We start from the raw sequence: 24,521 nt of genomic DNA, 5'->3' as shown, positions 1-24,521 counted from the left end.
TATCCTATATTGACATAGGAGCTGGTGGGAGGAACCACAGTGGGGGGGGGGGCAGAGGCATTTAATACTACTGGTAGTATTGAATGCTGAAGACTTTCACCAGAGGCAAGATAGGTAATTCTTCAGTCTTTTTTGTTGGAGCTATTCTTAATTTTTTTAGGAAGCAACAGAGAAGCTTTCAACCTTTTCTTAACTCTAGGTGAAGGGATACCAACTTATATTTAAAAATGACACCTATGCAAAAAAGGGTTAATATCAATACAGACTTCCTTCACTGATCCTCTGCATGCAGTCAACATCTAGCTACTTAATTTGCCATAACAACAGCTATTAATGCAGCACAGGATTCATTGCTATGCATTGTCATTAAGGTGCTGTTGAGATGGCTGAAGACAATAATTAGTAGTTGGTGACTAATACCATATATGACCGTTCATATGCAGCAAGGCAACACATGGATATATACACTTGTATAGGCATATTTAGATAAATATGTTTAATTAACAAAGTCTACATATTTTGCACAAACTGTCTGCACAACCCTCCCCTCCCAAAGGATAGAAATAGCACTCCGTGGAACATTTATTGGCAGCCTAAAGGGAAAAATAGGACCCAACTCCTACAGCATGCAAAGATAGCTTGTTGGAAAGATGTTTCTCTCAGCAGCCTGCTGCAGGCCGTGTCACTGTAGCCTTGCAACCCACACATTTCTCGTTCTCTAGCCAAGTGCTAGAGAAAGCAGACTGAATCACGCTGACTTCCCCAACACTCCTCATCATGCCCAAACCAAAAATATTAGTTTATCATTTGCAAATACAGTTCCGCAGCCTTCTGTTAGCATTGGTTTGTGAAAGGTGAGGGTCACAGATGTAAGTGGGTTGGTATCTTTGGGAATCCCTTCGACTGTAAATGAATATATTTTATTTGTAGAATGTTTAATGTAGAGTTCCAGCTAAAGCCAAACTAGTCTTATAAATGCTCCCTCCCCCACCTAAAATCTATACTAACTTGTATAAAAAAAAAAAATTCTTTCAGGTGAGCTCCAATCCAATCACGTTACCTGGCTCCCCTGTGTCAGCCAGCAGTGACTGTAGGGGAGAGGAGGGACTGCCAACAACATCTGCTCCATGGGAACCTGTGTGTGGAGTTATCACCCCCGTCTTTCACAGCCGTTGTGGGGTGCGCTCTTCATTCCTCTACATTTGCCACTGGCTGACACAGATTACATAACTGGACTGGAATGGGCTAAAATAGGTATCAGTAAGTAAGTATAAGTATTAGGGCTGTTACTGATTAAAATTTTCGTGTTTGATTAATCGATTTTTTTTAAATCGATTAATCGACTCATTTCGATTAATTATAACGCACATACAGAACCAACTACTTTTAGCTGAGCTCCTTGCATTGCAACTCTGCATCATAACTTCACAGTTCACACAAATATGTTTTAAATTCAAACTGTAGCACTGACGTAAGTAATTTTTTTTCCCACAGTAGCGTGACAATCCCTCCACCTCCTGTCTAACTAATCACTCTCACCTTATGGCATGGACCCCTGTGCAAACAACTGGTCATGCAGGCATCAAAAGGGTTAACACGGACCATAAACTTCTCTCACGTCTTCTTAGATCTCAGCAAAGACGCCAGGTCATGGGTAGAAAAAAAAGATCTAAGTGCTCACTGCTTAAGTATAAGATTACATTTTTGTGTTCAAACACAAACTACTCACATAAAGATGAGAAAAACACAGCATATAAAGCCGACAATCGTTTTAGTTACGTAGGGCAGCAGCAGGTGACACAATGCGTAGCTCCTCCCCCGTACGCGTTACGTTCAATCAGAACTTCAACGGCACGGACTCCTCCCCCTTCCCTTAATTAGCAGACGGAGGAAGGGGGAGGAGTCCGGTGACGTTGATGTCTGTGACGTCACCGGTTCTCCAACGGAACTCCCTGAAGAGAGAGAGAGGTGAGTACCGATCAAAAGAATTTTGATTGATCAAAACAATTATAACAATTAATCAAGGAATTAATCTTTAATTTCCACAGCCCTAGTAAGATATATATATATATATATATATATATATATATATATATATATATATATATATATATATATATATATATATATTTATTTCTTTTTTTACACAGGTTAGTTAGTATAGGTGTTAGGAGGGTGAAGGGAACATCTTAACACCAGTTAGGCTTTAGCTAAAATTCTAGTTTAAAGAACTTAGAAGGCTTAAGGCTTAAAGTGGAACTTCACTCTAAAAGAGAAGTTACTCTTGTTGTAATCACTAACCCCCCCCCCCCCCCCAATAACTTTTGCCAGTATTTTTATTTGTTCAGAAAAATAGGTACCCACTCCCACTTCCACTGGGATCATCTAGGTCAGTGATGGTGAACCTTGGCACCCCAAATGTTTTGGAACTACACTGCACAGTGCACAAGCATCATGGGAAATGTAGTTCCAAAACATCTGGGGTGCCAAGTTTAGCCATCACTGATCTAGGTGATCTCAATTGAAGTTCTCCTGTTCCCTGCCTGCAGGAAAGGTGCAAGGATTTTTGACACCCTAGGCGAAACCTCATCATTTTGTCGCCCCCGTTGGCTCCACCCCTTAGCCCACCCCCTTTGCCCTGCCCATGTGACAGGAGGTGGCGCTTTACAGGAAGCATTGGCTCTGCTTCCTCTAGCACTGGTTCCAGTGCTGCACTGCGCCTCTAATTACACTACTGGTTGGATAGAGCAGCTGCCAGAGAGTTAGTTACATGCTGCAGCCTGCAGAGCAAGCAGACGCGGAGGGAAACCAGTGGCCGGGCGCCCCTAGGCAGCAGTGCGCCCCAAGCGGTTGCCTAGTTTGCCTCGTGGTAGCACCGGCCCTGCCTGCCTGCAACTCCTGAGACACATCACAAGTCCCAGGAGGCTGAAAGTCCATTTGCAAAGTGCAGTGCGACTCATGCATGCTCAGCGAGAAGCTGCCTGTGAACCTTTAAAGAGTCACAGCTGGCTTCCCACATCCAAGATGGCAGCGCTGAGGACCTTAAGAATGCTGGAAGAACAGGCCTGGGTGAGGACAGCACAGAATCTCTGAACAGGTAAATGTCCTTTTATTAAAAGGCAGCAGCTACAGTATTTGTAGCTTTAAGAATTTTCTTTTTTTTTGTTAACTGATTGATCCTCTTTAACCTCTTCAGCCCTGGAAGATTTGGCTGCTGAATGACCAGGCCATTTTTTGCGATTCGGCACTGCAACGCTTTAACTGACAATTGCGCGGTCGTTCGACACTGTACTCCAACAAGATTGATTTCCTTTTTTCTCCACAAATAGAGTTTTCTTTTGGAGGTATTTGATCATCTCTGCGGTTTTTATTTTTTGCTCTATAAACAAAAAAACAGTGACGATTTTGAAAAAAAACACAATGGGGGTTATTTACGAAAGGAAAATCTACTTTGCACTGCAAGTGCACTTGAAAGTGCACTGAAAATGCACTTGGAAGTGCAGTCCCTGTAGATCCGAAGGGGACATGCAAGGAAAAAAAAAACAGCATTTTAGCTTGCACATGATTGAATGATAAAATCAGCAGAGCTTCCACTCATTTCAGATCTACCCCTTAGATTTAGGGTGACTGCACTTCCATGTACACTTTCAGTGCACTTGCAGTGCAAAGTGGCTTTGCCTTTCGTATATAACCCCCAATATTTTTATACTATTTGCTATAATAAATATCCTAATTTTTTTTTTTTAATACATTTTTTTTCTCAGTTTAGGCCAATATGTATTCTTCTACATATTTTTGGTAATAAAAATCGCAATAAGCGTATATTGATTGGTTTGCGCAAAAGTTATAGTATTTGCAAAATAGAGGATATATTTATAGTATTTTTATTATTACTATTTTTTTACTAGTAATGGCGACAATATGCGATTTTTATTGGGACTGCGACATTATGGCGGACACATTGGACACTTTTGACACATTTTTGGGACCATTGGCATTTATACAGCGATCAGTGCTATAAAAATACACTGATTACTTAAAAAATGGCACTGGCAGGGAAGGGGTTAAACACTAGGGGATGATCAAGGGGTTAACTGTGTTCCCTATCTGTGTTCTAACTGAAGGGGGGTGGTACTATCTAGGGGAGATGAAAGATCGCTGTTCATACTTTGTATGAACAGACGATCAGTCTCTTCTCCCCACAGAGAACCGGAAACTGTGTGTTTAAACACATAGACCCCAATTCTTGGTGTGTCACAAGCGATTGGGGGAGCCAGGCGGTCATTGCGACCGATGGGCACTTGCATTGGCCCCGGGGGCAGCCTCACAGATCAGGGTATACAGCATCACAGATCAGGCTATACATCTCCATCTCAAAGATTAGTGTATATAGGATCCAAAATCGGGGTATATAGCATTACAGATCAGGGTATACTGCTCAGCCTCACAGATCAGGGTATATAGCATTACAGATCATGGTATACCGCTCAACCTCACAGATCGGGGTATATAGCATCACAGATCAGGGTAGATCAGCCTCACAGATCAGGGTATATAGCATCACAAATCAGGGTAGCTCAGCCTCACAGATTAGGGTATATACCCTCAAAGATCAGGCTATATAGCATCACAGATCAGGGTATATAGCCTCACAGATCAGCCTCACAGACCGGCACTGACAGCATCCCTCCCCCACGTGAGGGGCTTGTGGCACTGACAGTACCCCCCCACATGAGGGGCTTGCGGCACTGACAGTACAACCCCCCCCGCAGGTGGTTCGGCACTTACCACTGGTCTGTGGTGTCCTCTCCGAGTCATCCTCTCTGTGTCTCCTCCAGAGCAGCAGCAGAGCCAGAGGTGTCCTTCCTGAAGTCCAGTGCATGTTTGCTCTGCAGATGCCTCCTCTTCCTAAGCGCCAGGCATCCAATAGCCCTTTTATTAAATTGCCATTAAAGTCTATTTTCTTCTGATGACCTGCCTCCTGATTGGCGGGGGGAACGTTAGTGTGAAAAATAGCGAAAATGAATTCGCTATCGTCACACAATTGGATGGGACTGGGGAACGACTGGGGAACATTCTCTTCACCCAAGCCTACCTTATTTTGAAGCCTTTTAGAGCCTCTGGCTCCAATCAGGTGCTTAAAAAAAACACCCCCGCCCACCCCCTGCCATGGCAATTCATGCACCAGGAATATTAAAGGGGCTGGGCGCATGGATAGGCGGGGTCACCACTGTTAGTGAGGTATAGAAAAAAAACTCTTTTACTTTTCCCATTGTAATGTAGGAGTGTAGGATTAGTAACGATGACTTTTCAATAGTACATTATTATTATTATTTCATTTGTATACTTTAACCACTTAAGGACCAGGCCTCTGTGTTTACATGTTTAAATCAGTTTTTTTTGCTACAAAATTACTTAGAACCCCCAAAAATGTTATATTGTTTTTATTCTAACACCCTAGAGAATAAAATGGCGGTCATTGCAATACTTTTTTTAACACCGTATTTGCGCAGCGGTCTTACAAGTGCACTTTTTTGGGAAAAAATTTACTTTTTTGAATAAAAAAATAAGACGGCAGTAAAATGAGCTCAATTTTTTTTATATTGTGAAATATAATGTTACGCCAAGTAAATTGATACCCAACATGTCACGCTTCAAAATTGCGCCCGCTCGTGGAATAACGTCAAACTTTTAGCCTCAAAAATCTCCATAAGCGACATTTAAAAAATTCTACAGGTTGCATTTTTTCCACTTGCATTTTTTACGTTACAGAGGAGGTCTAGGGCTAGAATTATTGCTCTCACTCTACCGATCGCGGCAATACCTCACATGTGTGGTTTGACTACCATTTTCATATGCGGGCGCTACTCAAATATGCGCTCGCTTCTGCGCGTGAGCTCGTCGGGACGGGGTTTTTTTAAAAACCTTTTTTTTTATTATTATTTATTTTAATTGATTTTATTTATTTTTACACTGTTTAAAAAAAAAAATGGACCACTTTTATTCCTATTACAAGGAATGTAAACATCCCTTGTAATAGAAAAAAGCATGACAGGTCCTCTTAAATATGAGATCTGAGGTCAAAAAGTCAGATCTCATATTTTAACTTAAATGCAATAAAAAATAAATAAAAAAAAATGTCATTTGAAAAAATTACATTGAAAAAATATACCTAGATGAGTGGGGGCCATCTTAGCCTCACTTGTCTCCATACCCAGCCATCGATAGAACCCGCCGAGGAGACCACAGTTATCACACACATGACCGGCGCCTGAAGAGATGGATATCTCAGTTGTGGCAGCAGCTGCTGCCGTTACAGAGATATCCCTCTTCAAAAAATGGACATACATCGGCGTGCGCTGGTCGTTAAGTGGTTAATGAGTAAATACTATGCTGCGCTATAAATATAATCTCATCAAAAATATAATAAATATAAAAGGTATTTGATTAATATAAAATACAGAAGCTAAAATCAAAATAGATTATTAAATTGAAAAGTGCTGTGCTAGGTATTATGCACTATACACCCAATATTGGATACCAAATGCATACATAACATAAAAACACACAAATATTGACCAATAGTGAAGTGCCAGTAAATAAAAAATAAAATAAGGGAGAGTAAACTCAAATGCACAGTAAATATATAGTGCTCATGTGAAAAAACATATACATTCATAAGATTCAAAAAGTTCATGAAAGTCCATATTATGTATGTGAAAAAATATATGACAAGTATTAAAGTGCTCGTGTGCAGACAAAGGGGTTTATTTACTAAAGGCAAATCTTCTTTGCACTACAAGTGCACTTGGAAGTGCAGTTGCTGTAGATCTGAGGGGGACATGCAAGGAAAATAAAAAAACAGCATTTTTGCTTGTGGGTGATAAAATCAGCAGAGCTTCCCCTCATTTCAGATCTTCCCCTCAGATCTACAGCAACTGCACTTCCAAGTGCACTTGTAGTGCAAAGTGTATTTGCCTTTAGTAAATCAACCCCAAAGTGTCTCCCGCTGTTCTTCTAATCAATACTCTGAGTAAAAAAACAAAAAACAAAAAAAAAAACAAAAAAAAAAAAAAAAACAGATAAATGCAGCGCTAAAAAAAAAGCAGTCTCTGGTTCAAACAAAGAGAAAGTGATCCCAGGTGTCTTGAGTGAAAAACGAATCGCATGCATGTGACTTCGTGGGTTGAGCACACCTCCACCACTGGTCTGATTAGCCGCTCACCTCACTTGGTGGACCCTTTAATTACAGAGGGTCTACAGCGCCTTCCCCCCTCATTAACGGGGTCACCTCTGGGATCAATTGCAACGCCCCAATATGCACCAGAAAGATATACCAGCTCCAATTCAATGTCACATGTAATAAAAAGACAATATATAGTGCTCTCCGTCTCAACGTATTTATTTATTAAAGTAATAAAATACAACTCACATGTATGGCACTATAAACCTAGTGCCTAGTTAAACAGCATGAAAAACCAAGATAGCGGTGGCTGTGGGTAATGTCACCTCCGTTCCTCCGTATGCATTACGTCCTAATTGGACTTCATCAGCGGAGCAATACTCTGAGTAGTCCATGCAATCACAAAAACAACTTGGTAGGTGTTCAAATGTGCCAAGGTGTCCTCCCTTTCAGTGATCCCCTAGGAAGTGAATGCTCACCTTAGAGCATGCGACTTAGCGATTAAGCTAAGTCTAAAAATGCATTAGACCCTCCTCTGGGCTCAGAAGGGAAAAACTGCATCCAGGGCTCCTCAGTGGAATACCTCAGTTTTATGCAAAAATAAATAAAACAAACCCTAACACAGGGTACTCACATTTATGAAGTGCATCTAGTGCACCACTCTATTGCCAGCAATTACCAATAAAATCAGATACCGGAAAGGTATGGGGGTGATGTGCGTCTCCTCCTATGGCAAGTAAACTGCTCCTCGTGCCGTCCTGCCCCCTCTCCGACACGTATTCAATACAGGGAATTCCCTGTAGCGAATAAGCATAATACCTAGCACAGCACTTTTCAATTTAATTATTTAATAATCTATTTTGATTTTAGATGCTGTATTTTATATTGATCCAATACCTTTTATATTTTATTTTTGATGAGATCATATTTATAGTGCGGCGTAGTATTTGCTCATTTATGTTTGCACGATTTGTGAGACGTGTTTAACGCCAGCAGCTTTTCTTTCTCTACTGGGCATCTGGCTAGTGCAAAAAATTGGAGAAAAGTACTGCGCTAAAAAATTACAAAAAACAAATCCAAATACCTAAAATCTGCGATTAATACGATGTGATACACACCTATAAATCATATAAATCAAGAATTTTAACCGCGCTCTCACATATAGTAAATCATAATACAAAAAGTTAACACCCAAAAATGATAAGAAAAACATATAAACAAAAATACTGTGTATACACCATAAATGATCAAAATCTAGTGACAAAATACAAATAAGTGAATAAATAAATTAAAATATAATCAATAATTTTAAATTCATGCAATAATAAAGTGCAACAGAATTTATATAAATAATCACAGATACTATAAATAAAGTGCTCAGAAAATGTGTATAAACGACAGTTCCTCATAAAGATGTGTCATGAGTATAACTGTCGTTTATACACATACACGTTTATACACATTTTCTGAGCACTTTATTTATAGTATCTGTGATTATTTATATAAATTCTGTTGCACTTTATTATTGCATGAATTTAAAATTATTGAGTATATTTTTATTTATTTATTCACTGATTTGTATTTTGTCACTAGATTTTGATCATTTATGGTGTATACACAGTATTTTTGTTTATATGTTTTTCTTATAATTTTTGGGTGTTAACTTTTTGTATTATGATTTACTATATGTGAGAGTGCGGTTAAAAATCTTGATTTATCTGGCTAGTGGTGGCTAGCAGGATTATTTGTGTTTTTTGTATTTACGTTAATGTTTGCATATTATCTAGCTAATTTTATCTTTTTTGTATTGTTTTGATATGTCTTTTGTGTGGTGGTTTTCCCTAGAGATTCTCTTTAGGTGCTGTCCCCACAGGGCTAATTCACCCTTCACATGCGATCTATAGGGAGCGTTTCCTTTGACTGATGTGTTTGGGTCTGCCTTTTTCCACCACGGCTGCCCTGGGTGTTCGCCCACCCATGATGCAACTTCCGGTGTGGCGGCCTGTTTTTATTTTTTCCCGGCGGGTGTGTGGCTCCAGAGTGGGTTGAGGGGTTGCAGACTTTCCACACCCCTCCCCCCACTGTCCCAGAGGCAATTCATCCATGTGCGGTTCCCGTTCGCGGCACGTAAATGCCCAATATGGGACATTGCGCATGCACGAGGTTCGTGTGTGCGCACATCAGTGCCAGGCCCAGTGACGTCACATTCCATTTCTGGCGGTGTGAGTGGCGCCAGGCAGGAGTCCACACACACACACATATACATAAATAGAGATGCTGTGTAACGCAGCCTCTCTGTTGCTATCGCCGCCATACCCTCCTTGGAACCAGCTTGCATTAATGGTATGTATAGGTTGGATTTTATTCCAGCCTGTGATGCATACATAAACTTTTGAACTCTACTGTATGCCCTGTGTGTTTCCATCTTCAGGGCCTTTTATATGTACTAGGTAAAGTATTTTTATGACACAGTTATGTGCTGTCTTTTTGTGCTGTTTCCTTTTTGTAAGCTTCTAATATAGTTTGGGCTGGAGCAGTCTTTATTTATGTAGCATTACAGTGTGTTGCGGCTGTGCTTTTGAAATATCGTAGAGGCCCCCCGCTCAGATTTATGCCGCGATTGTTACTGTATGTTGAGCATTTTTTAGCTCCATCCATTATCCTCGTTAGCGTCGTTTTTTGGCTTGGTATTATTACCAATTGTTTAAATCTGCTTTCTGACCAGAGATCTGATTTGTGTCCTCTGTGTGTGGGGCTCCCATGCCCACCAGGATAGACCTCCTCCATGGGTCGTGCACGTGGCTATGTCTTGGGTAAGATCGCCTGTTGGGAATACTACTACACAAAATGTATCTCTATTTCATATATAATCAATACTCTGATGAATGTATGATATGATATGATGACAAATGTCTTTTTCTCCTGATTTGTAGTTAGATCTTGGTAATTGCTCTATGGCACTACTATATATGTATATATGTACAAAAACAAGCTCCTGAAGAAGCGGTATCTCCTTCCATGAAACAGTGTTTACATGGTATAACCATTCCAATGTCACACCATATGTGACTATATAGAGCATTTGTTATGTCTTCTTTGCTTTAAATATGTGTATTTTAAACAGTGTTTGTAATAAAATGTTATACTTTTTATACTATGTTATCCCAACTTTTTGTATGGTACCATTAAAGTCCATTTCAGCCTCTCATAAAATCCCCTTTCTGGTGGGGGCGTGGCCGGCCAGCGTGGAAGATGGACACTTAAGCACAGAGCTTACAACACTAATGTATGCTCCCAAAGAACAGGTCAGTGAGATCCAAAATGGCGCCGACTGCATTTCAGCGCCTCAGGGACACTACACCACTCTCTCCTCAGAACAGCAGGAGAATATAATTAAAGGAGAAATACCTAAATCCCCTACTCAAAATACCAGTGCTGACTCTTTGCTAAACAACCCCGCCAGAGCAAAAATGAGGATAGATACATTAATAGTACAGCCTCATTCACAAGCAATACAGACCCAGGCTTCTAGTTCTCTGCAAACTAACCAGGCCTTACAATCTCCTATGGAATCATTCCCCACATCTGGACAACCAGTTATAGACACTACATTGAAGGAAATGCTAATTTCGCTACACTCCTCATTAGTGTCAGATTTGTCAAACCTATTTCAGAAATTAAAGAGGGATTCCACCAAAAAAAAAAATATTAAAAGCCAGCAGCTATAAATACTACAGCTGCTGACTTTTAATAAATGGACACTCACCTGTCTCGGGTTCCAGCGATGCCGGCAGCCGAGGCCGATCGATCGCTCGGCTCTCAGCTGCTGCAGTCACCATTCTAGGTGAGGGAATCAGGAAGTGAAGCAAATCGGCTTCACTTCCCGGTTCCCTACTGCGCATGCGCGAACCACGCCGCGCAATAGGAAATCTCTGCGCTGTCACTGGGACCCGTGTGTGTCCCAGCAGACAGCGCGGCAGGGCAGGAAATGGCGTAGACTCCCACGGGAGTCTATGCCCGGAAGTGGGTGAAAATACCTGTCTTTGACAGGTATCTTCACCCCCCTCCCCCCTGAAAGGTGTCAATTGTGACAACGGAGGGGGGGAGGGATCCGATCAGCGGAGGTTCCACTTTAGGGTGGAATCCCGCTTTAAGTACTGATGTGAGCTCATTAGATAATAGAGTCTCCACTATAGAAAGGGGAATGACAGAATGTTCACATACAGTGAATGATCTCATTGACGCCTATGATGAAGCAAAAGATGAACAGGAATGGGTCCGCGCTAAGCTGGCCGATTTGGAAGACCGTTCCAGACGTAACAATGTCAAATTAAGAGGTGTCCCTGAAAGTGTTTCTACATCAGATTTGCCCAAATTTGCAAAAGACTTTATTTGCACAATTTTACCTGATATTACCCCAAGAGACTTGATAATTGATAGAATACACAGAATTGCAAAATCACAACATCTGGCAGCTTCGGTACTGAGAGATGTACTTGTGAGGATTCATTTTTTCCATGTAAAAGAAAAAATGATGTATGAAGCTAGATCCAAGGGTCCACTTCCACGCCCATTTGAAGGTGTACAAATATTCCCTGATCTTTCCAAACACACACTACAAATAAGAAGAGACTTGAATCCCATAACTAAGAGTATGCATAATCATAAAATCCTATATAAATGGAGATATCCAGCCACATTGATCATTACTAGAAATGGATCGACACATGTTGTTAATGATCTCCAAAAGGGCATCAAGCTTCTGAAGGATTGGGGGATAATTCTAGATCTCCCCAAAACAATTGACCCTTCTTTATCAAAACGTATACCTCTGCTATACCAACGCAATCAGGAATCCCGGAACCATCAACCAATGGAAATATCTGGCTCTTAAATGATCCATTTACATCGTATATAATATCCCCTCATGGACATTAGTTCTGTCTTCCGTTCCACCGGTATTAACTGTTTCCTCCAACAGCGGTTTAGCTGTTCCAGCTTCTATTTGTGTTTATCACAAACCGCTGAATTTTTGTTATATTTGTGACTGATAAGTTCACGACTTGTTGTTGTTTTTTTTTCTTTTTGTTTTGAGTGTTTTAGTACAGTTCTCATTTCAGGTTCAATATTTTCTGATACACATTCATATACCAGTCAAATTAACTTATTACAACGCTGAATCTTGATCATTCTTCCTATGATCCACCTACTACCTACTAACTGTAAGTGTTATCCTTTTTCATTTATTATTCTTAATTCATTTCAGCTACTATGCCATTTAAAATATTATCCTTAAATGCCAGAGGACTCAACCATCTGGTCAAGAGACAATCCCTTTGGCATTCAGCAAAAACATTTGACAGTGACATTCTTTGTGTTCAAGAGACCCATCTGACTCCTACGTCATCTTCTCTATGTCAAAACAACAAATTCCCTCATATTTTTTCATTCCACCTTCACCACTAAAAAAAAGCTAGGGATGAGCCGAACACCCCCCTGTTCGGTTCGCACCAGAACCTGCGAACAGACCTAAACTTCGTGTGAACTTTAGAACCCTATTAAAGTCTATGGGACTCGAACGTTCACAATCTAAAGTGCTCATTTTAAAGGGTAATATGAAAGTTACTGTCCTAAAAAGTGTTTGGGGACCTGGGTCCTGCCCCAGGGGACATGGATCAATGCAAAAAAAAGTTTTAAAAACGGCCGTTTTTTCAGGAGCAGTGATTTTAATAATGATTAAAGTGAAACAATAAAAGTGTAGTATTCCTTTAAATTTCGTAGCTGGGGGGTATCTATAGTATGCCTGTGAAGGGGCGCATGTTTCTGGTGCTTAGAACTGTCGCTGCACAAAGTGTCATTTGTGCAGGAAAAAAAGTCTTTTAAAATCACTTGCGGCTAAATTGTCGGGTCTCCGTAATACAGAGAACACTCAATGAGTGTTCTCTGTATTAGCCGACAATTCATTCATTCATTGATTAAAAAAAAAAAAAAAAGCGTGGGGGTTCCCCTAAATTCAATCAAAAGGCCCTTCAGGTCTGACATGGATATTAAGGGGAACCCCGTGTCAAATTAAAAAAAATTTAAAAAAAAAACGGAAACCTGCGTTACATCAGAGGGGGCGGGGTCACCCACACGTCACTGGGGAACCCCTGGCTTCCCTCTCCTGCGTCAGAGGGGCGGGGTCAGGTGACGGGTGGCCCCGCCCTCCCAATATAAGAAATGTCAGCGCTCGGCTCTCTGCAGTGTCTCCGCAGTGGAGACAGAAGAAGGAGGTATGGACAGCGCTGGACTGAGAGATCCCCCGTCGCTGGATATGATCATCCATCGCTGGACCCCGGAGACCCGTCGCTGGATAGCAAGAGTGGATTAGCACCGCTGGAATTTTTTTTTTATTTTTTTTTTTTTTAATAAAGGAATTTTTCAAAAGTGTGTTTGTCTTATTTAACCATTTTGACACTTTCTTTGTGAAATGGTAGGGGTACTTTTGTACCCCCTTACCATTTCAAACGGGGGGGGGGCGGGATCTGGGGGTCCCCTTGTTAAAGGGGGCTTCCAGATTCTGATAAGCCCCCCGCCCGCAGACCCTCACAACCAACGGCCAGGGTTGTGAGGATGAGGCCCTTGTCCTTATCAACATGGGGACAAGGTGCTTTGAGGGGTCACAGACCCCCAAAGCATCCTCCCAATGTTGAGGGTATGTGGCCTGGTACGGTTCAGGAGGGAGGGGGGGCCGCTCTCTCGTCCCCCCCTCTTTTCCTGCGGCCTGCCAGGTTGCGTGCTCGGATAAAGGGTCTGGTATGGATATTTAGGGGGACCCCCACGTCAATTTTTTTTTAAAATTTGATGCGGGGTTCCCCTTAATATCCATATCAGACCTGAAGGGTCTGGTATGGATATTTGGGGGGACCCCCACGTCAATTTTTTTTTTAATTTGACACGGGGTTCCCCTTAATATCCATGTCAGACCTGAAGGGCCTTTTGATTGAATTTAGGGGAACCCCCACGCTTTTTTTTTTTTTTTTTTTTTTTTTTAATCAATGAATGAATGAATTGTCGGCTAATACAGAGAACACTCATTGAGTGTTCTCTGTATTACGGAGACCCGACAATTTAGCCGCAAGTGATTTTAAAAGACTTTTTTTCCTGCACAAATGACACTTTGTGCAGCGACAGTTCTAAGCACCAGAAACATGCGCCCCTTCACAGGCATACTATAGATACCCCCCAGCTACGAAATTTAAAGGAATATTACACTTTTATTGTTTCACTTTAATCATTATTAAAATCACTGCTCCTGAACTTTTTTTTGCATTGATCCATGTCCCCTGGGGCAGGACCCAGGTCCCCAAACACTTTTTAGGACAGTAACCTGCATATTACCCTTTAAAATGAGCACTTTAGATTTCTCCCATAGACTTGTATAGGGTGTTCCGGCTTTTCGAATTTGCTGCGAACAGCCCAAATTGTTCACTGTTCGCTGAACAGGCGAACAGGCAATGTTCGAGTAGAACATGAGTTCGACTCGAACTCGAAGCTCATCCCTACTCATAGCAATAAGCAAAGACATTGACTTTACCTCACTACAAGAAATATATGATCCTAACGTTCTCTTCATTATTCTAATTTGCACAATTAGTGGAATCAAATACACAATTCTTAATCTTTATGCTCCTAACTCACATCAAGCAACTTTCCTTAAGAAAATCTTCACCAAAGTCAACAAGATAAAACAAGGTATTCTCCTTGTATGTGGAGATTTCAATCTAGTTGCGGATATTCATATGGACACTACTTCAGTGGCAAAAGGGAATCCATCTCCCTTGGGTCAACTACTAAATTCATTTGATCTTTACGATGTATGGAGATGTTAACATGGAACAGAGAAGGACTACACGTACTTTTCCCCCCATCATAAGTCTTATTCCAGAATTGATATGTTTCTTACAGATAAATGGTTATTGCAAAATGTTAGTTCGTCTGCTATCCACACCATGACATGGTCTGACCACAATCCAATTTCTATTACCATTGATGATACCTCCCCCAAGCGGAATTCCTTTCTATGGCGAGCCAATAATTACATATTACAACATCCAGTATATTCTAAAGAAATTGCTAATCACCTGAAAGAATATTTTGAACTAAATGTTGATTCAGTGTCGGATCCTGCCGTGGTGTGGAATGCACATAAAGCAGTTATTAGAGGTATTATTATAAAACTCAGTTCGGTTTACAAAATTGATTCCCTTACCTCCCAAATTGCTAAATTAGAGTCTGAACACAAAGCTTCCTCACAATCCAATACTCTAGCTCAACTAATGCAGCTCCGACAGGAACTTAGAGCTCTCCTTTTGCACAAATATGAATACATGCAATGTAAATTTAAAGCTACATCATACTCCACATCTAACAAAGCTGGTAAAAAATTGGCTCAGAGACTTAAAGGTATACAAACTAAATCTAAAATCCATTATCTCTTCCATCCACACTCAAAAGATAAATGATCTAATCCACAAGATATAGCGAATACTTTTAGTGACTATTACAGTGATCTTTATAATCTTCATACAGATGCTTCCACTCACCAACTGTCTCCGGAAGAAATTGATACATTTCTTAACCAAATTAACCTACCTACCCTAACTGAATCCCAATTAAATTTCTTAAACGCACCATTTTCTACCACAGAAATTCTTGCAACTATTGCATCATTACCAAGTAATAAAGCCCCGGGTCCCGATGGACCTTTCGGGGGAATATTTTAAACAATTCTCCACATATCTGACTCCCCATTTAACGAAATTCTTTAATACAGCTGCATCGTCTTCTAATTTCCCTGCAGAATCATTATCAGCACATATTGTTATGCTCCCGAAACCTGGGAAAGATCCAACCTCACCCCAAAATTTCAGACCAATTTCCCTACTTAACCTTGATCTAAAAATGTATGCTAAAACTATAGCTAGACGCCTAGTTTCCATTGTGCCTGATCTAATACATAAGGATCCATCTGGCTTCATTAAAGGAAGACAGGCTCCTGATACAACACGAAGAATGATAGATCTAATTCACCATGTGGAGTCTAGTGGAACGCCTTCTTTGCTTCTCTCTTTTAATGCAGAGAAGGCATTCGATCGGGTACAGTGGACATATCTACAAAAAGTCCTATTAAAATTTTGATTTCAGGATTACATATATAGTGCTATTATGGCATTATATACTCATCCATCTGCTCAAGTATTTTCCGCCAATATTCTTTCTCAACCATTTCACATATCAAATGGTACACGCCAAGGTTGCCCACTATCACCTTTAATCTTTAATTTGGCAATGGAACCCTTGGCTGAACATATACGCAAAAACTCTAAGATTACGGGAATAACCTTGGGTTCCACCTCATAAAGTAGTCTTTTTGCGGATGATATAATACTTATATTAACAAACCCTACCTCATCATTAGCCACAGTTTGTGAAACATTGGACTGGTTCAGTCAGGTATCCTTATACAAACTAAATACAACAAAATCAAATATATTGGATATAAAATTAGATGCAACCACCAGAAACCTCCTACAAGCCCAATACATGGTCTGAAGATAATGTTTCTTATTTGGGTATACAACTCACAAGATCTACAAAACACCTTTTTAAGTCAAACTATAAACCCCTTCTGAATATATTGCGTACAGAATCCCAGAAGATCACTAAATTGGAACTTTCGTGGACCGGAAGATTAGCAGCATTCAAAATGATGCATTTGCCTCAAATCCTTTACTTATTTAGAACTTTACCTATCCCCATTCCTAAATATTTCTTCATATCCCTACAAAGGTTACTCAACCAATGTATCTGGCATGGAACAAAACCTAGATGTGCTCATTCCAAATTAAGAAATCACAAATTGGTGGGTGGGTCAGGATCTATTGATTTCGAAGATTACTATATAGCAGTAATAATTGATCAATCTAAAGAATGGTTCCAAAATCCCCCAAGTAAACTCTGGAGTAACATTGAACATACCTTTCTATTAAGTCCCGGATTGAAGGACTGGATATTTTAAACCAAGAAATACATTGTGAATCAAATATACCTCAAATATAGATCCCTATCGAATCCTTACACCATTTATCGCATGACCTATCACTACAACATTGGTCTCAAAAAGGCATCAAATACATAAACCAACTTCTTATAGGTGCACATACACAATCCTTTTCTGTTCTACAAAAACAATTTAACTTACTACATTCAGACATCTCTACATATACCCTCATACAACAATGCCTCAATAAAATCAAACTTCCTTTATACAATATTTCACCAACAATATGGGAGTTTCTTAATTCCTCCTCAACTCACAAAAAAGGAATCTCCTTAATTTATAATATCTTACACCTCAAAAGTTTATTCAAGAAATCCACCTCTCATTCACATTGGGAAAATGATCTACAAAAGTCCTTTACAGATCAACAATGGGAAAAAGCATTAAAAAGTGTTTACAAAACTACTAAAGCACTATGGGAGCTTACTCAAAAAATTACACTTAGATGGTATTTGACTCCATCAAGATTAACATCCTTTAATTCAACTTTATCGGACTTATGTTGGAGATGTAACTCCGCTAAAGGTGACATATTTCATATTTTTTGGAGTTGCACTAAACTCCAAAATTTCTGGAAAAACGTTTTTCTTATATTAACAGACATAACTCAAATACAGATTCCTTTTTCACCTGAGTTAGCGATATTGAACCTAACTATAGAAGACATACCATACCCTTTTCGTCATGTAACAACACATGTCTTCCTGGCAGCCAGACTATCCATAACCAGATTATGGAAATCAGCAACACCTCCAACTGTTTATCAACTTTTGGATACCGTATCCTTACACTACAGCTATGAATTAATGATGGCCTTCATTGCAGGTAATTTACCAAAAGAAAAACGTAGGTGGTCACCATGGGAAGGATGGTCAAAATCCGCAGATTTTCTGAAACAATCTTAAACCATATCTAGATATACTTTTACTGTGTTTTCAATTCCTTGTTGCATTATATTTGGATATATTATAGTTTTAAGTGACTAAAAATACTTAATTTTGGCGACATTTCCCTCCCCCAAGACACAGCCGAGCACCCATTGGGGTGTCTAGGGGAGGCTAATATTTATATTTATTTAATATCATATATACCAGCTAATTTTATATTTATGTTTCTGTAACGTATTATTAATCTCTTACTTAATGGATGAACTGTACGTCTATAAGAATGTCAATATTTCTTACCTGATATCTTTTGTTTACTCGTACTTGATATTTACTGTACGATGTATATTTTATATGCTTTATTTTTAAAATCCCCTTTCTAAGTGCTTTATTTAATCATAAAGATTAACAAAAACACTTTTGATGGTATATTTTACCAGATCAAAATAACAGAAATTCAGTGTTGGAGTTTACATGCATTTAATATACATTTTATATTGTCAAAGCTATATAGACTGCTGAAATATACCCTTTTATTAAATCGGCATTAAAGTATATTTTCTTCATAAAATAAATAATAATATACTGTAACTTCCACGTATTTGCTGTTTTTTTTTTTAATCCTCTGTTTACTTTGGAAAGCCTCTGCTGGTCACACAGACACACACCTAAGTCTATGAATTCCCCCTCTGCCGCAGGTACCTGTGGGAGGGGGTCACTTTCAAAAGTTGAGTCAGTGGTGCTCCAGATGAGCAAAGATGAGGAGAAAAAGAAGGATAAAGAGCCACAAGAGAGATTCTTCTAAGGATTGTATTCAGTTGTGCATTTGGGAAAAGTATGGCAAAAAGTGTAGTAAGCATATGCTCACATTCATGAGGTTGCTGGATACCTGTCCTAGGGTCGAGCAACCTATTTTAGCATATGTGGAGAATATGACTGTCTCCACACAGAGTGTGTGTGATCACACTTAATCATAAGTGTGCGCAGCCTATTGCATTAGGGTGTGCACCCCAAAGCTCAAACACACATGCATGTGTGTGTGTGTCTACATGTATATGGCCCCAGTACACAAGTAAATGGTGTAAGAGGAAGATTTTTCCCATTTCCCTGCCAGCACACAGAGCGATAATGCTAATTTGCACTAGGTGATTAGGGTGTGCCAAGGCACACCCGGAACACTATGTGTCCATGCCTGTGTACTTAATGCTCATCAGGGTTTTTGTGAATTCTTGAACTGTGCTAGGATGCAATCAGATTCAATGAACAATGGTAGAAAGCATAATGCCGTGTACACATGATCGGATTTCTTGTCGGAAAAAAATGTCTTGTCTTGCATACACACGGTCACGCAAAAGTTTGCTGAAATTACGACCGTCAAGAATGCGGTGACATACAACACTACGACGAGCCGAGAAAATGAAGTTCAATGCTTCCGAGCATGCGTTGAATTGTTTCCGAGCATGCATAGGAATTTTGCACGTCGGACTTGCCACAGGCGATAGCATTTTCAGAAAGGAACTTTTCCAAAATTCTGCCAGAAAAAGACTGATGGAGCATATGGTCACATTTTCTGATGAAAAACTCTCATCGGTCTTTTGCGGGCCGAAATTCTGATCATGTGTACACAGCATTAGGCCCCAAAATGGAACCAGTGTGTGGTCAGCAGAGGTGCCCATTTAATCAAAAGGTGCTTCCAAGTGGAGTCTTTAATAAAATTGGTATTTATTGATCATAAAAACAGGTTAAGACACCATCAACATATTTTGTGGCCTCTTAGTGGCCACTTCGTTAGGAGGAGGCCTATAGTACACTGGATACAATACATGAAAATATGACAAAAACATTTTCAATATGGATCCAAAAGGTGGAAGAAGTATTAAAGGTGGTTAGGAAGTATAATGGATGTGCGTAAATTATGCATACAATTATAGTTTGTGTTGTAATATTTGTGTTTCAGTGATTTTTATTGAAAGTTTTCAAAACATTTTTAACATTTAGGTTTAAACTGTATACCATATCTCAGTATTATTATACTGTGTACCTTTCTAGAAAAGTAGATTATTATCTTCCAGCCTGCACATCTGTTACTGCTCCAATTCAGAAAAGGATAAAATGATAACACAACCGAATAACATTTAACAGTCTAAAAAATAACTATGAATATCCCGTGGTTTCCCCGTCCCTCCACTACCCTCTATACAGGAGAGGGAGGAAGGGGGAAGACCAAGACCATAGGCAATTACAGAAAAATGAAAGTAAGAAGAAAATAATATTAGAGAGGGAAGTGCATTCCCTAAGATTAACTAGGTCAATCCCTGAGATCTCACAAGGGGTCAGACAAGTATTTAATCCAGGGCTCCCAGATATTATCAAATAGGGCTTGTTTGTCCTGTAGGATTGCCAAAAGGCGTTCATGTACCATTTATCATGACAACTTATTTTTTACCAGGTCGAAAGGGATCGTGGGCGTCTTCCATGCTCTGGCAATTGCTATTCTGGCTGCTGTAAAGATAAAGGCTACAAGTTTCCTTGCCTGTTTAGGTGTACCTTCTACTGGGCATCCCAAAAGAGCTTGCTGTGGTGATTTAATTAAATTCACCTGTGTAAGAGAGAAGATGATGAAATTATAGAGGCGGATCCAAAATTGTTTCACCTTGGGGCAGGAACGCCATATATGGGTCACCGTGCCTTTCAAACCGCACCCTCGAAAACAGGAGGGAGAGGCCCCTGGGACAAACTAAGCTGTTCTCATCGGTACCATGTACCATCTGAGCAATACCTTGTAATTTGCTTCAATCAATGAGGTATTTATATATGATTTTGATGCACACTGTGACATTGTGGACCATTCATCTTAAGCGAATGTCTCTCCTATGACTTGTTCCTACTTCTTCAGAGGTCAATATTCTATAGATTTTAGAGATAAAGCCAGTATGCTTATCAAAGGATCTGCATAAATACTCCATCGAGGTGGACATGGTTATATCAGCTGCACATTGTAAGGTTTGCAGAAAATGCACGATTTGCACATAATGAAAAATTTCTGAGTTTGGAAAATTCTTGAATATAGGAGGGATTTCATCTGCCATTTAAAATGAAATGAGTTTTGTAGTTGCGCTACTATGTCCGTGTCCAGTGAGAGGTTGAGGATCAATTTCGAATGATTAATAGGAAGACCCAAAGTCATGGAGAAGTGGTTCAATGTTTGGTATAAGTTTGGCAGCGAAGTGACCAGGGACGAGAGAAGCAAGAGGATATCATCAGCAAACATAGCACACTTGTGTTTGAATTCCCCACAATGTATGCCTTTTATGTCAGGATGACTCCTAATTTTAATAGCCAAGGGTTCCAGGGCCCATTAAAATAGAATAGGAGATAGAGGGCACCCTTGCTGAGTTCCTCTATGAATATCTATTTGAGATGAGGCATATCCCCTGACCTGGATTCTTGCCGTAGGTACTCTATAAAGAGCGTGCAAAATCCCTCAAAAAATTTGGCCCAAACCTGTAGCCTTTCAATGCATAAAATAGATAATCCCATGACATAAAATCAATAGCCTTACAAAGGTCTAATGACAACAGCATGCGCTTCCTGGGTCCGCGATTATTCCAGTTGTACTGAACCGCTGATATGATATCTATTAATCATCGAGTCTGATCAGGAACCTGACGATTAGGCACAACAAACCCCACCTGGTCTGGATGGATGTAACTGGATAGGAAAGTATTGATTCGGTTTGCAATAACTTTGGTCATCAATTTAACATCTACGTTAATTTGTGAAATCTGGCGATAATTGGTACAGTCCCCGTGATCCTTCCCAGGTTTAGGGATGACATGGATAAAGGCTGCATTTTCATGCGTAGTGTTGTGTACATTTTATGAAGATGTATTTTAATATGTAATGTCATAGTGTCTCCCAGTGTTAGTACTACCGCAGCCCACTCTAAAGAGCTGACTGGGCAGACTGACACTGGTTGAGATCCGTTTGGTAGTGGACAGCTCCTTGGGGATGTAGAGAAGTGTTTGCAGAGTGGGGACATGTTCGCCAGCGAAGGGCCCCTGTGCAATGCACAGAACGATCATCGGGGGGGATGTGTTCGCTCTGCACTCATGTCACCCCTGTATACCTTATCAACATATTTATGGTGCCATGAGCATACACCTGCGGTTAATCTCCCATCCACAGAGACAGTAGTATAGTCTAGGTATGCATTGTTCTCTGAACAATGCAGAATAAAGACTCACAAAAACGGTGAAAACGGGAGTCTTTGAATCGCTGTGGATGGGAGTAGCGTTCATAATCTCAGGCTTCCTGTGATCTAATTTGGTGTACAGACACAGGGGACTGGAGATCGTACACACTGCCCCTGCCCAGACACACCCATAAGACTCCCCTAGTCATTATTCATTGGTTGTTGTATAAATTCCTATCCTTGTGTGGTCCTGTAAGGTCACATCCTGTTTGTGGCTTCCTGTTTGTGACTTCCTGTTTGTTTGTGTGAAAAAAAGCAGAGAGCCTCTGCCCAGCAGGGCAGATGAAGGAATGATGGAGCTAAGATGGTGATTATGTCTGTTCACTGGGGAAAAGGGGAGACATGAGTTATTTAAGGATGCATTATACCAAAAGGCTGAAAGGGCACTTAATAGCACAAGAGTATAGTGGAATTTCCACAACAGTAGCCAAAGCCGAGCCTTTCTTCAGTTCGTTAAAAAAGGAGCATAGGTGGGATACCAAAAACTCTGAATACTTCTTGTAATAGTGACCCGAAAATCTATTCGGACCAGGTACCTTTGAGGGGTGCAGACTCTTGATAGCCACTTTGATTTTGCCTTCCGTAAAATCTCCCTCCATCAGTTCAATATGATAGTCTGCCACCTTAGGTAAAGTTATGTCCTTAAAATACTTATCAGCTAGAGCTGCGGAGAAAGCGCTCAGCGAAGCGTGTCATTTATAGTAAAAGGTACAGAATTCCTGTACCAACAGTTGTGGATTCTGGGTCAATTTGCAAGTAGCTTTGGTAAAGCAGGATTGTAAGGGTGAGGTGTGAGTTTCCTAGCTAACAAGGTGTTCAACTTGTCTCCCAAGGTGTAGAATCAGTGTCTGGACCAGCGAAGATACTTCACTTTGGTAGTGAGGCTAAGGTTTAGTGCCGTACATGCTGCGTCGATTTTATGTCTCAAGTCCAGCTGGGGGTTTTTCTTTTATTCTCACATAAGGGCCTGTAGATCAGTCTCCTGTTGTTGTATTGTTTGTGTGTATATACATTTGGTCCTAGAGGCTAGTTTAGTCAACTGGCCGCAAATTGTTGCTTTGTGCGCTGCCCAATTGATGCCCGGGGTCGTGTCAGTAGCCCAATATTCAGTAAAGTATTGGCCTACAGCCTTTTCAGTTTTGGTGCATATAATAGGATCGTTAAGTAAGGAGGCATTGTTTCTTTTTATCTATCTTTCTGTTTATTCATTTACAGATTAAAGGGATGAACTTCAGTCTGTAGATGAAGTCAGTTTAAATCAACCTGTCAAGTAGAAAAAAAAAAACATTTTTAAATTTTTTTATTAAATTGTTCCTCTGTTCAACTCCTTATTAACCCTTAATTTACTTGAATCAGCCTTAATAACTCCTTATTCTCATTCTTCATTTAACTATTATTTTCCTGCTGATTTTTATTTTTGTTCACTGCTATTTTATAAACTATTAATAATTAAAAACAAAATAGTTTGCTTTGTTCATTAATATTTTTCCACTTTAAACATACAATATATTTACAAGTTTCACATTGAAAAAAAACACAAAATTTAAAAAATGTTTTATATGTATTTCATTTGTAAATAACTTTTCAGTGCTTTGTACTATTGCTGACAGGTGAAGTATAAACAAATAAGTTGGGGTAGCTTTCATTAATTGGTATCGTTGAGTGCTAAAAAAAAAAGTATCAGTACTCGTACGAAAAATGGTATTGGTGCATCCCTAGATAGAATGATAGTGGTTCTCCTTTGAGTTCTGTTTTTATGCTTTTATATTTGGGTGCTTAGAATCAGCATAGTGATATTAAAAAGTATTTAGTAGAAACAATCTTAGTAAAAGGTGGAAAATATACACGGTTGTTTAATAAATATGAATAGTTGCCTTTAGTGGGTAACTTTTAGAGCAGAAGATGATTTTTTGTTAGAAAAAAAAATGTAAATACAATATATGTTATATGATCTGCTTTAAAAACAAAACTTTACAATGTCACTTTAATTAAATTAAATTTAATGTCATTTTAATTTTGCCAGCTTCAGACTATTTTCAAAAATTAGTTGCCTGGCTTCAATATTAAATTCCGTACACATATGACATCTGCATCAGT

The sequence above is a fragment of the Lithobates pipiens genome, unplaced genomic scaffold, assembly GCF_037356315.1.
Source record: "Lithobates pipiens isolate NorthernLeopardFrog02 unplaced genomic scaffold, aLitPip1_a1.2 Scaffold_10, whole genome shotgun sequence".
NCBI classification, from domain to species: Eukaryota; Metazoa; Chordata; class Amphibia; order Anura; family Ranidae; genus Lithobates; species Lithobates pipiens.
This window is presented reverse-complemented; position numbering follows the sequence as displayed.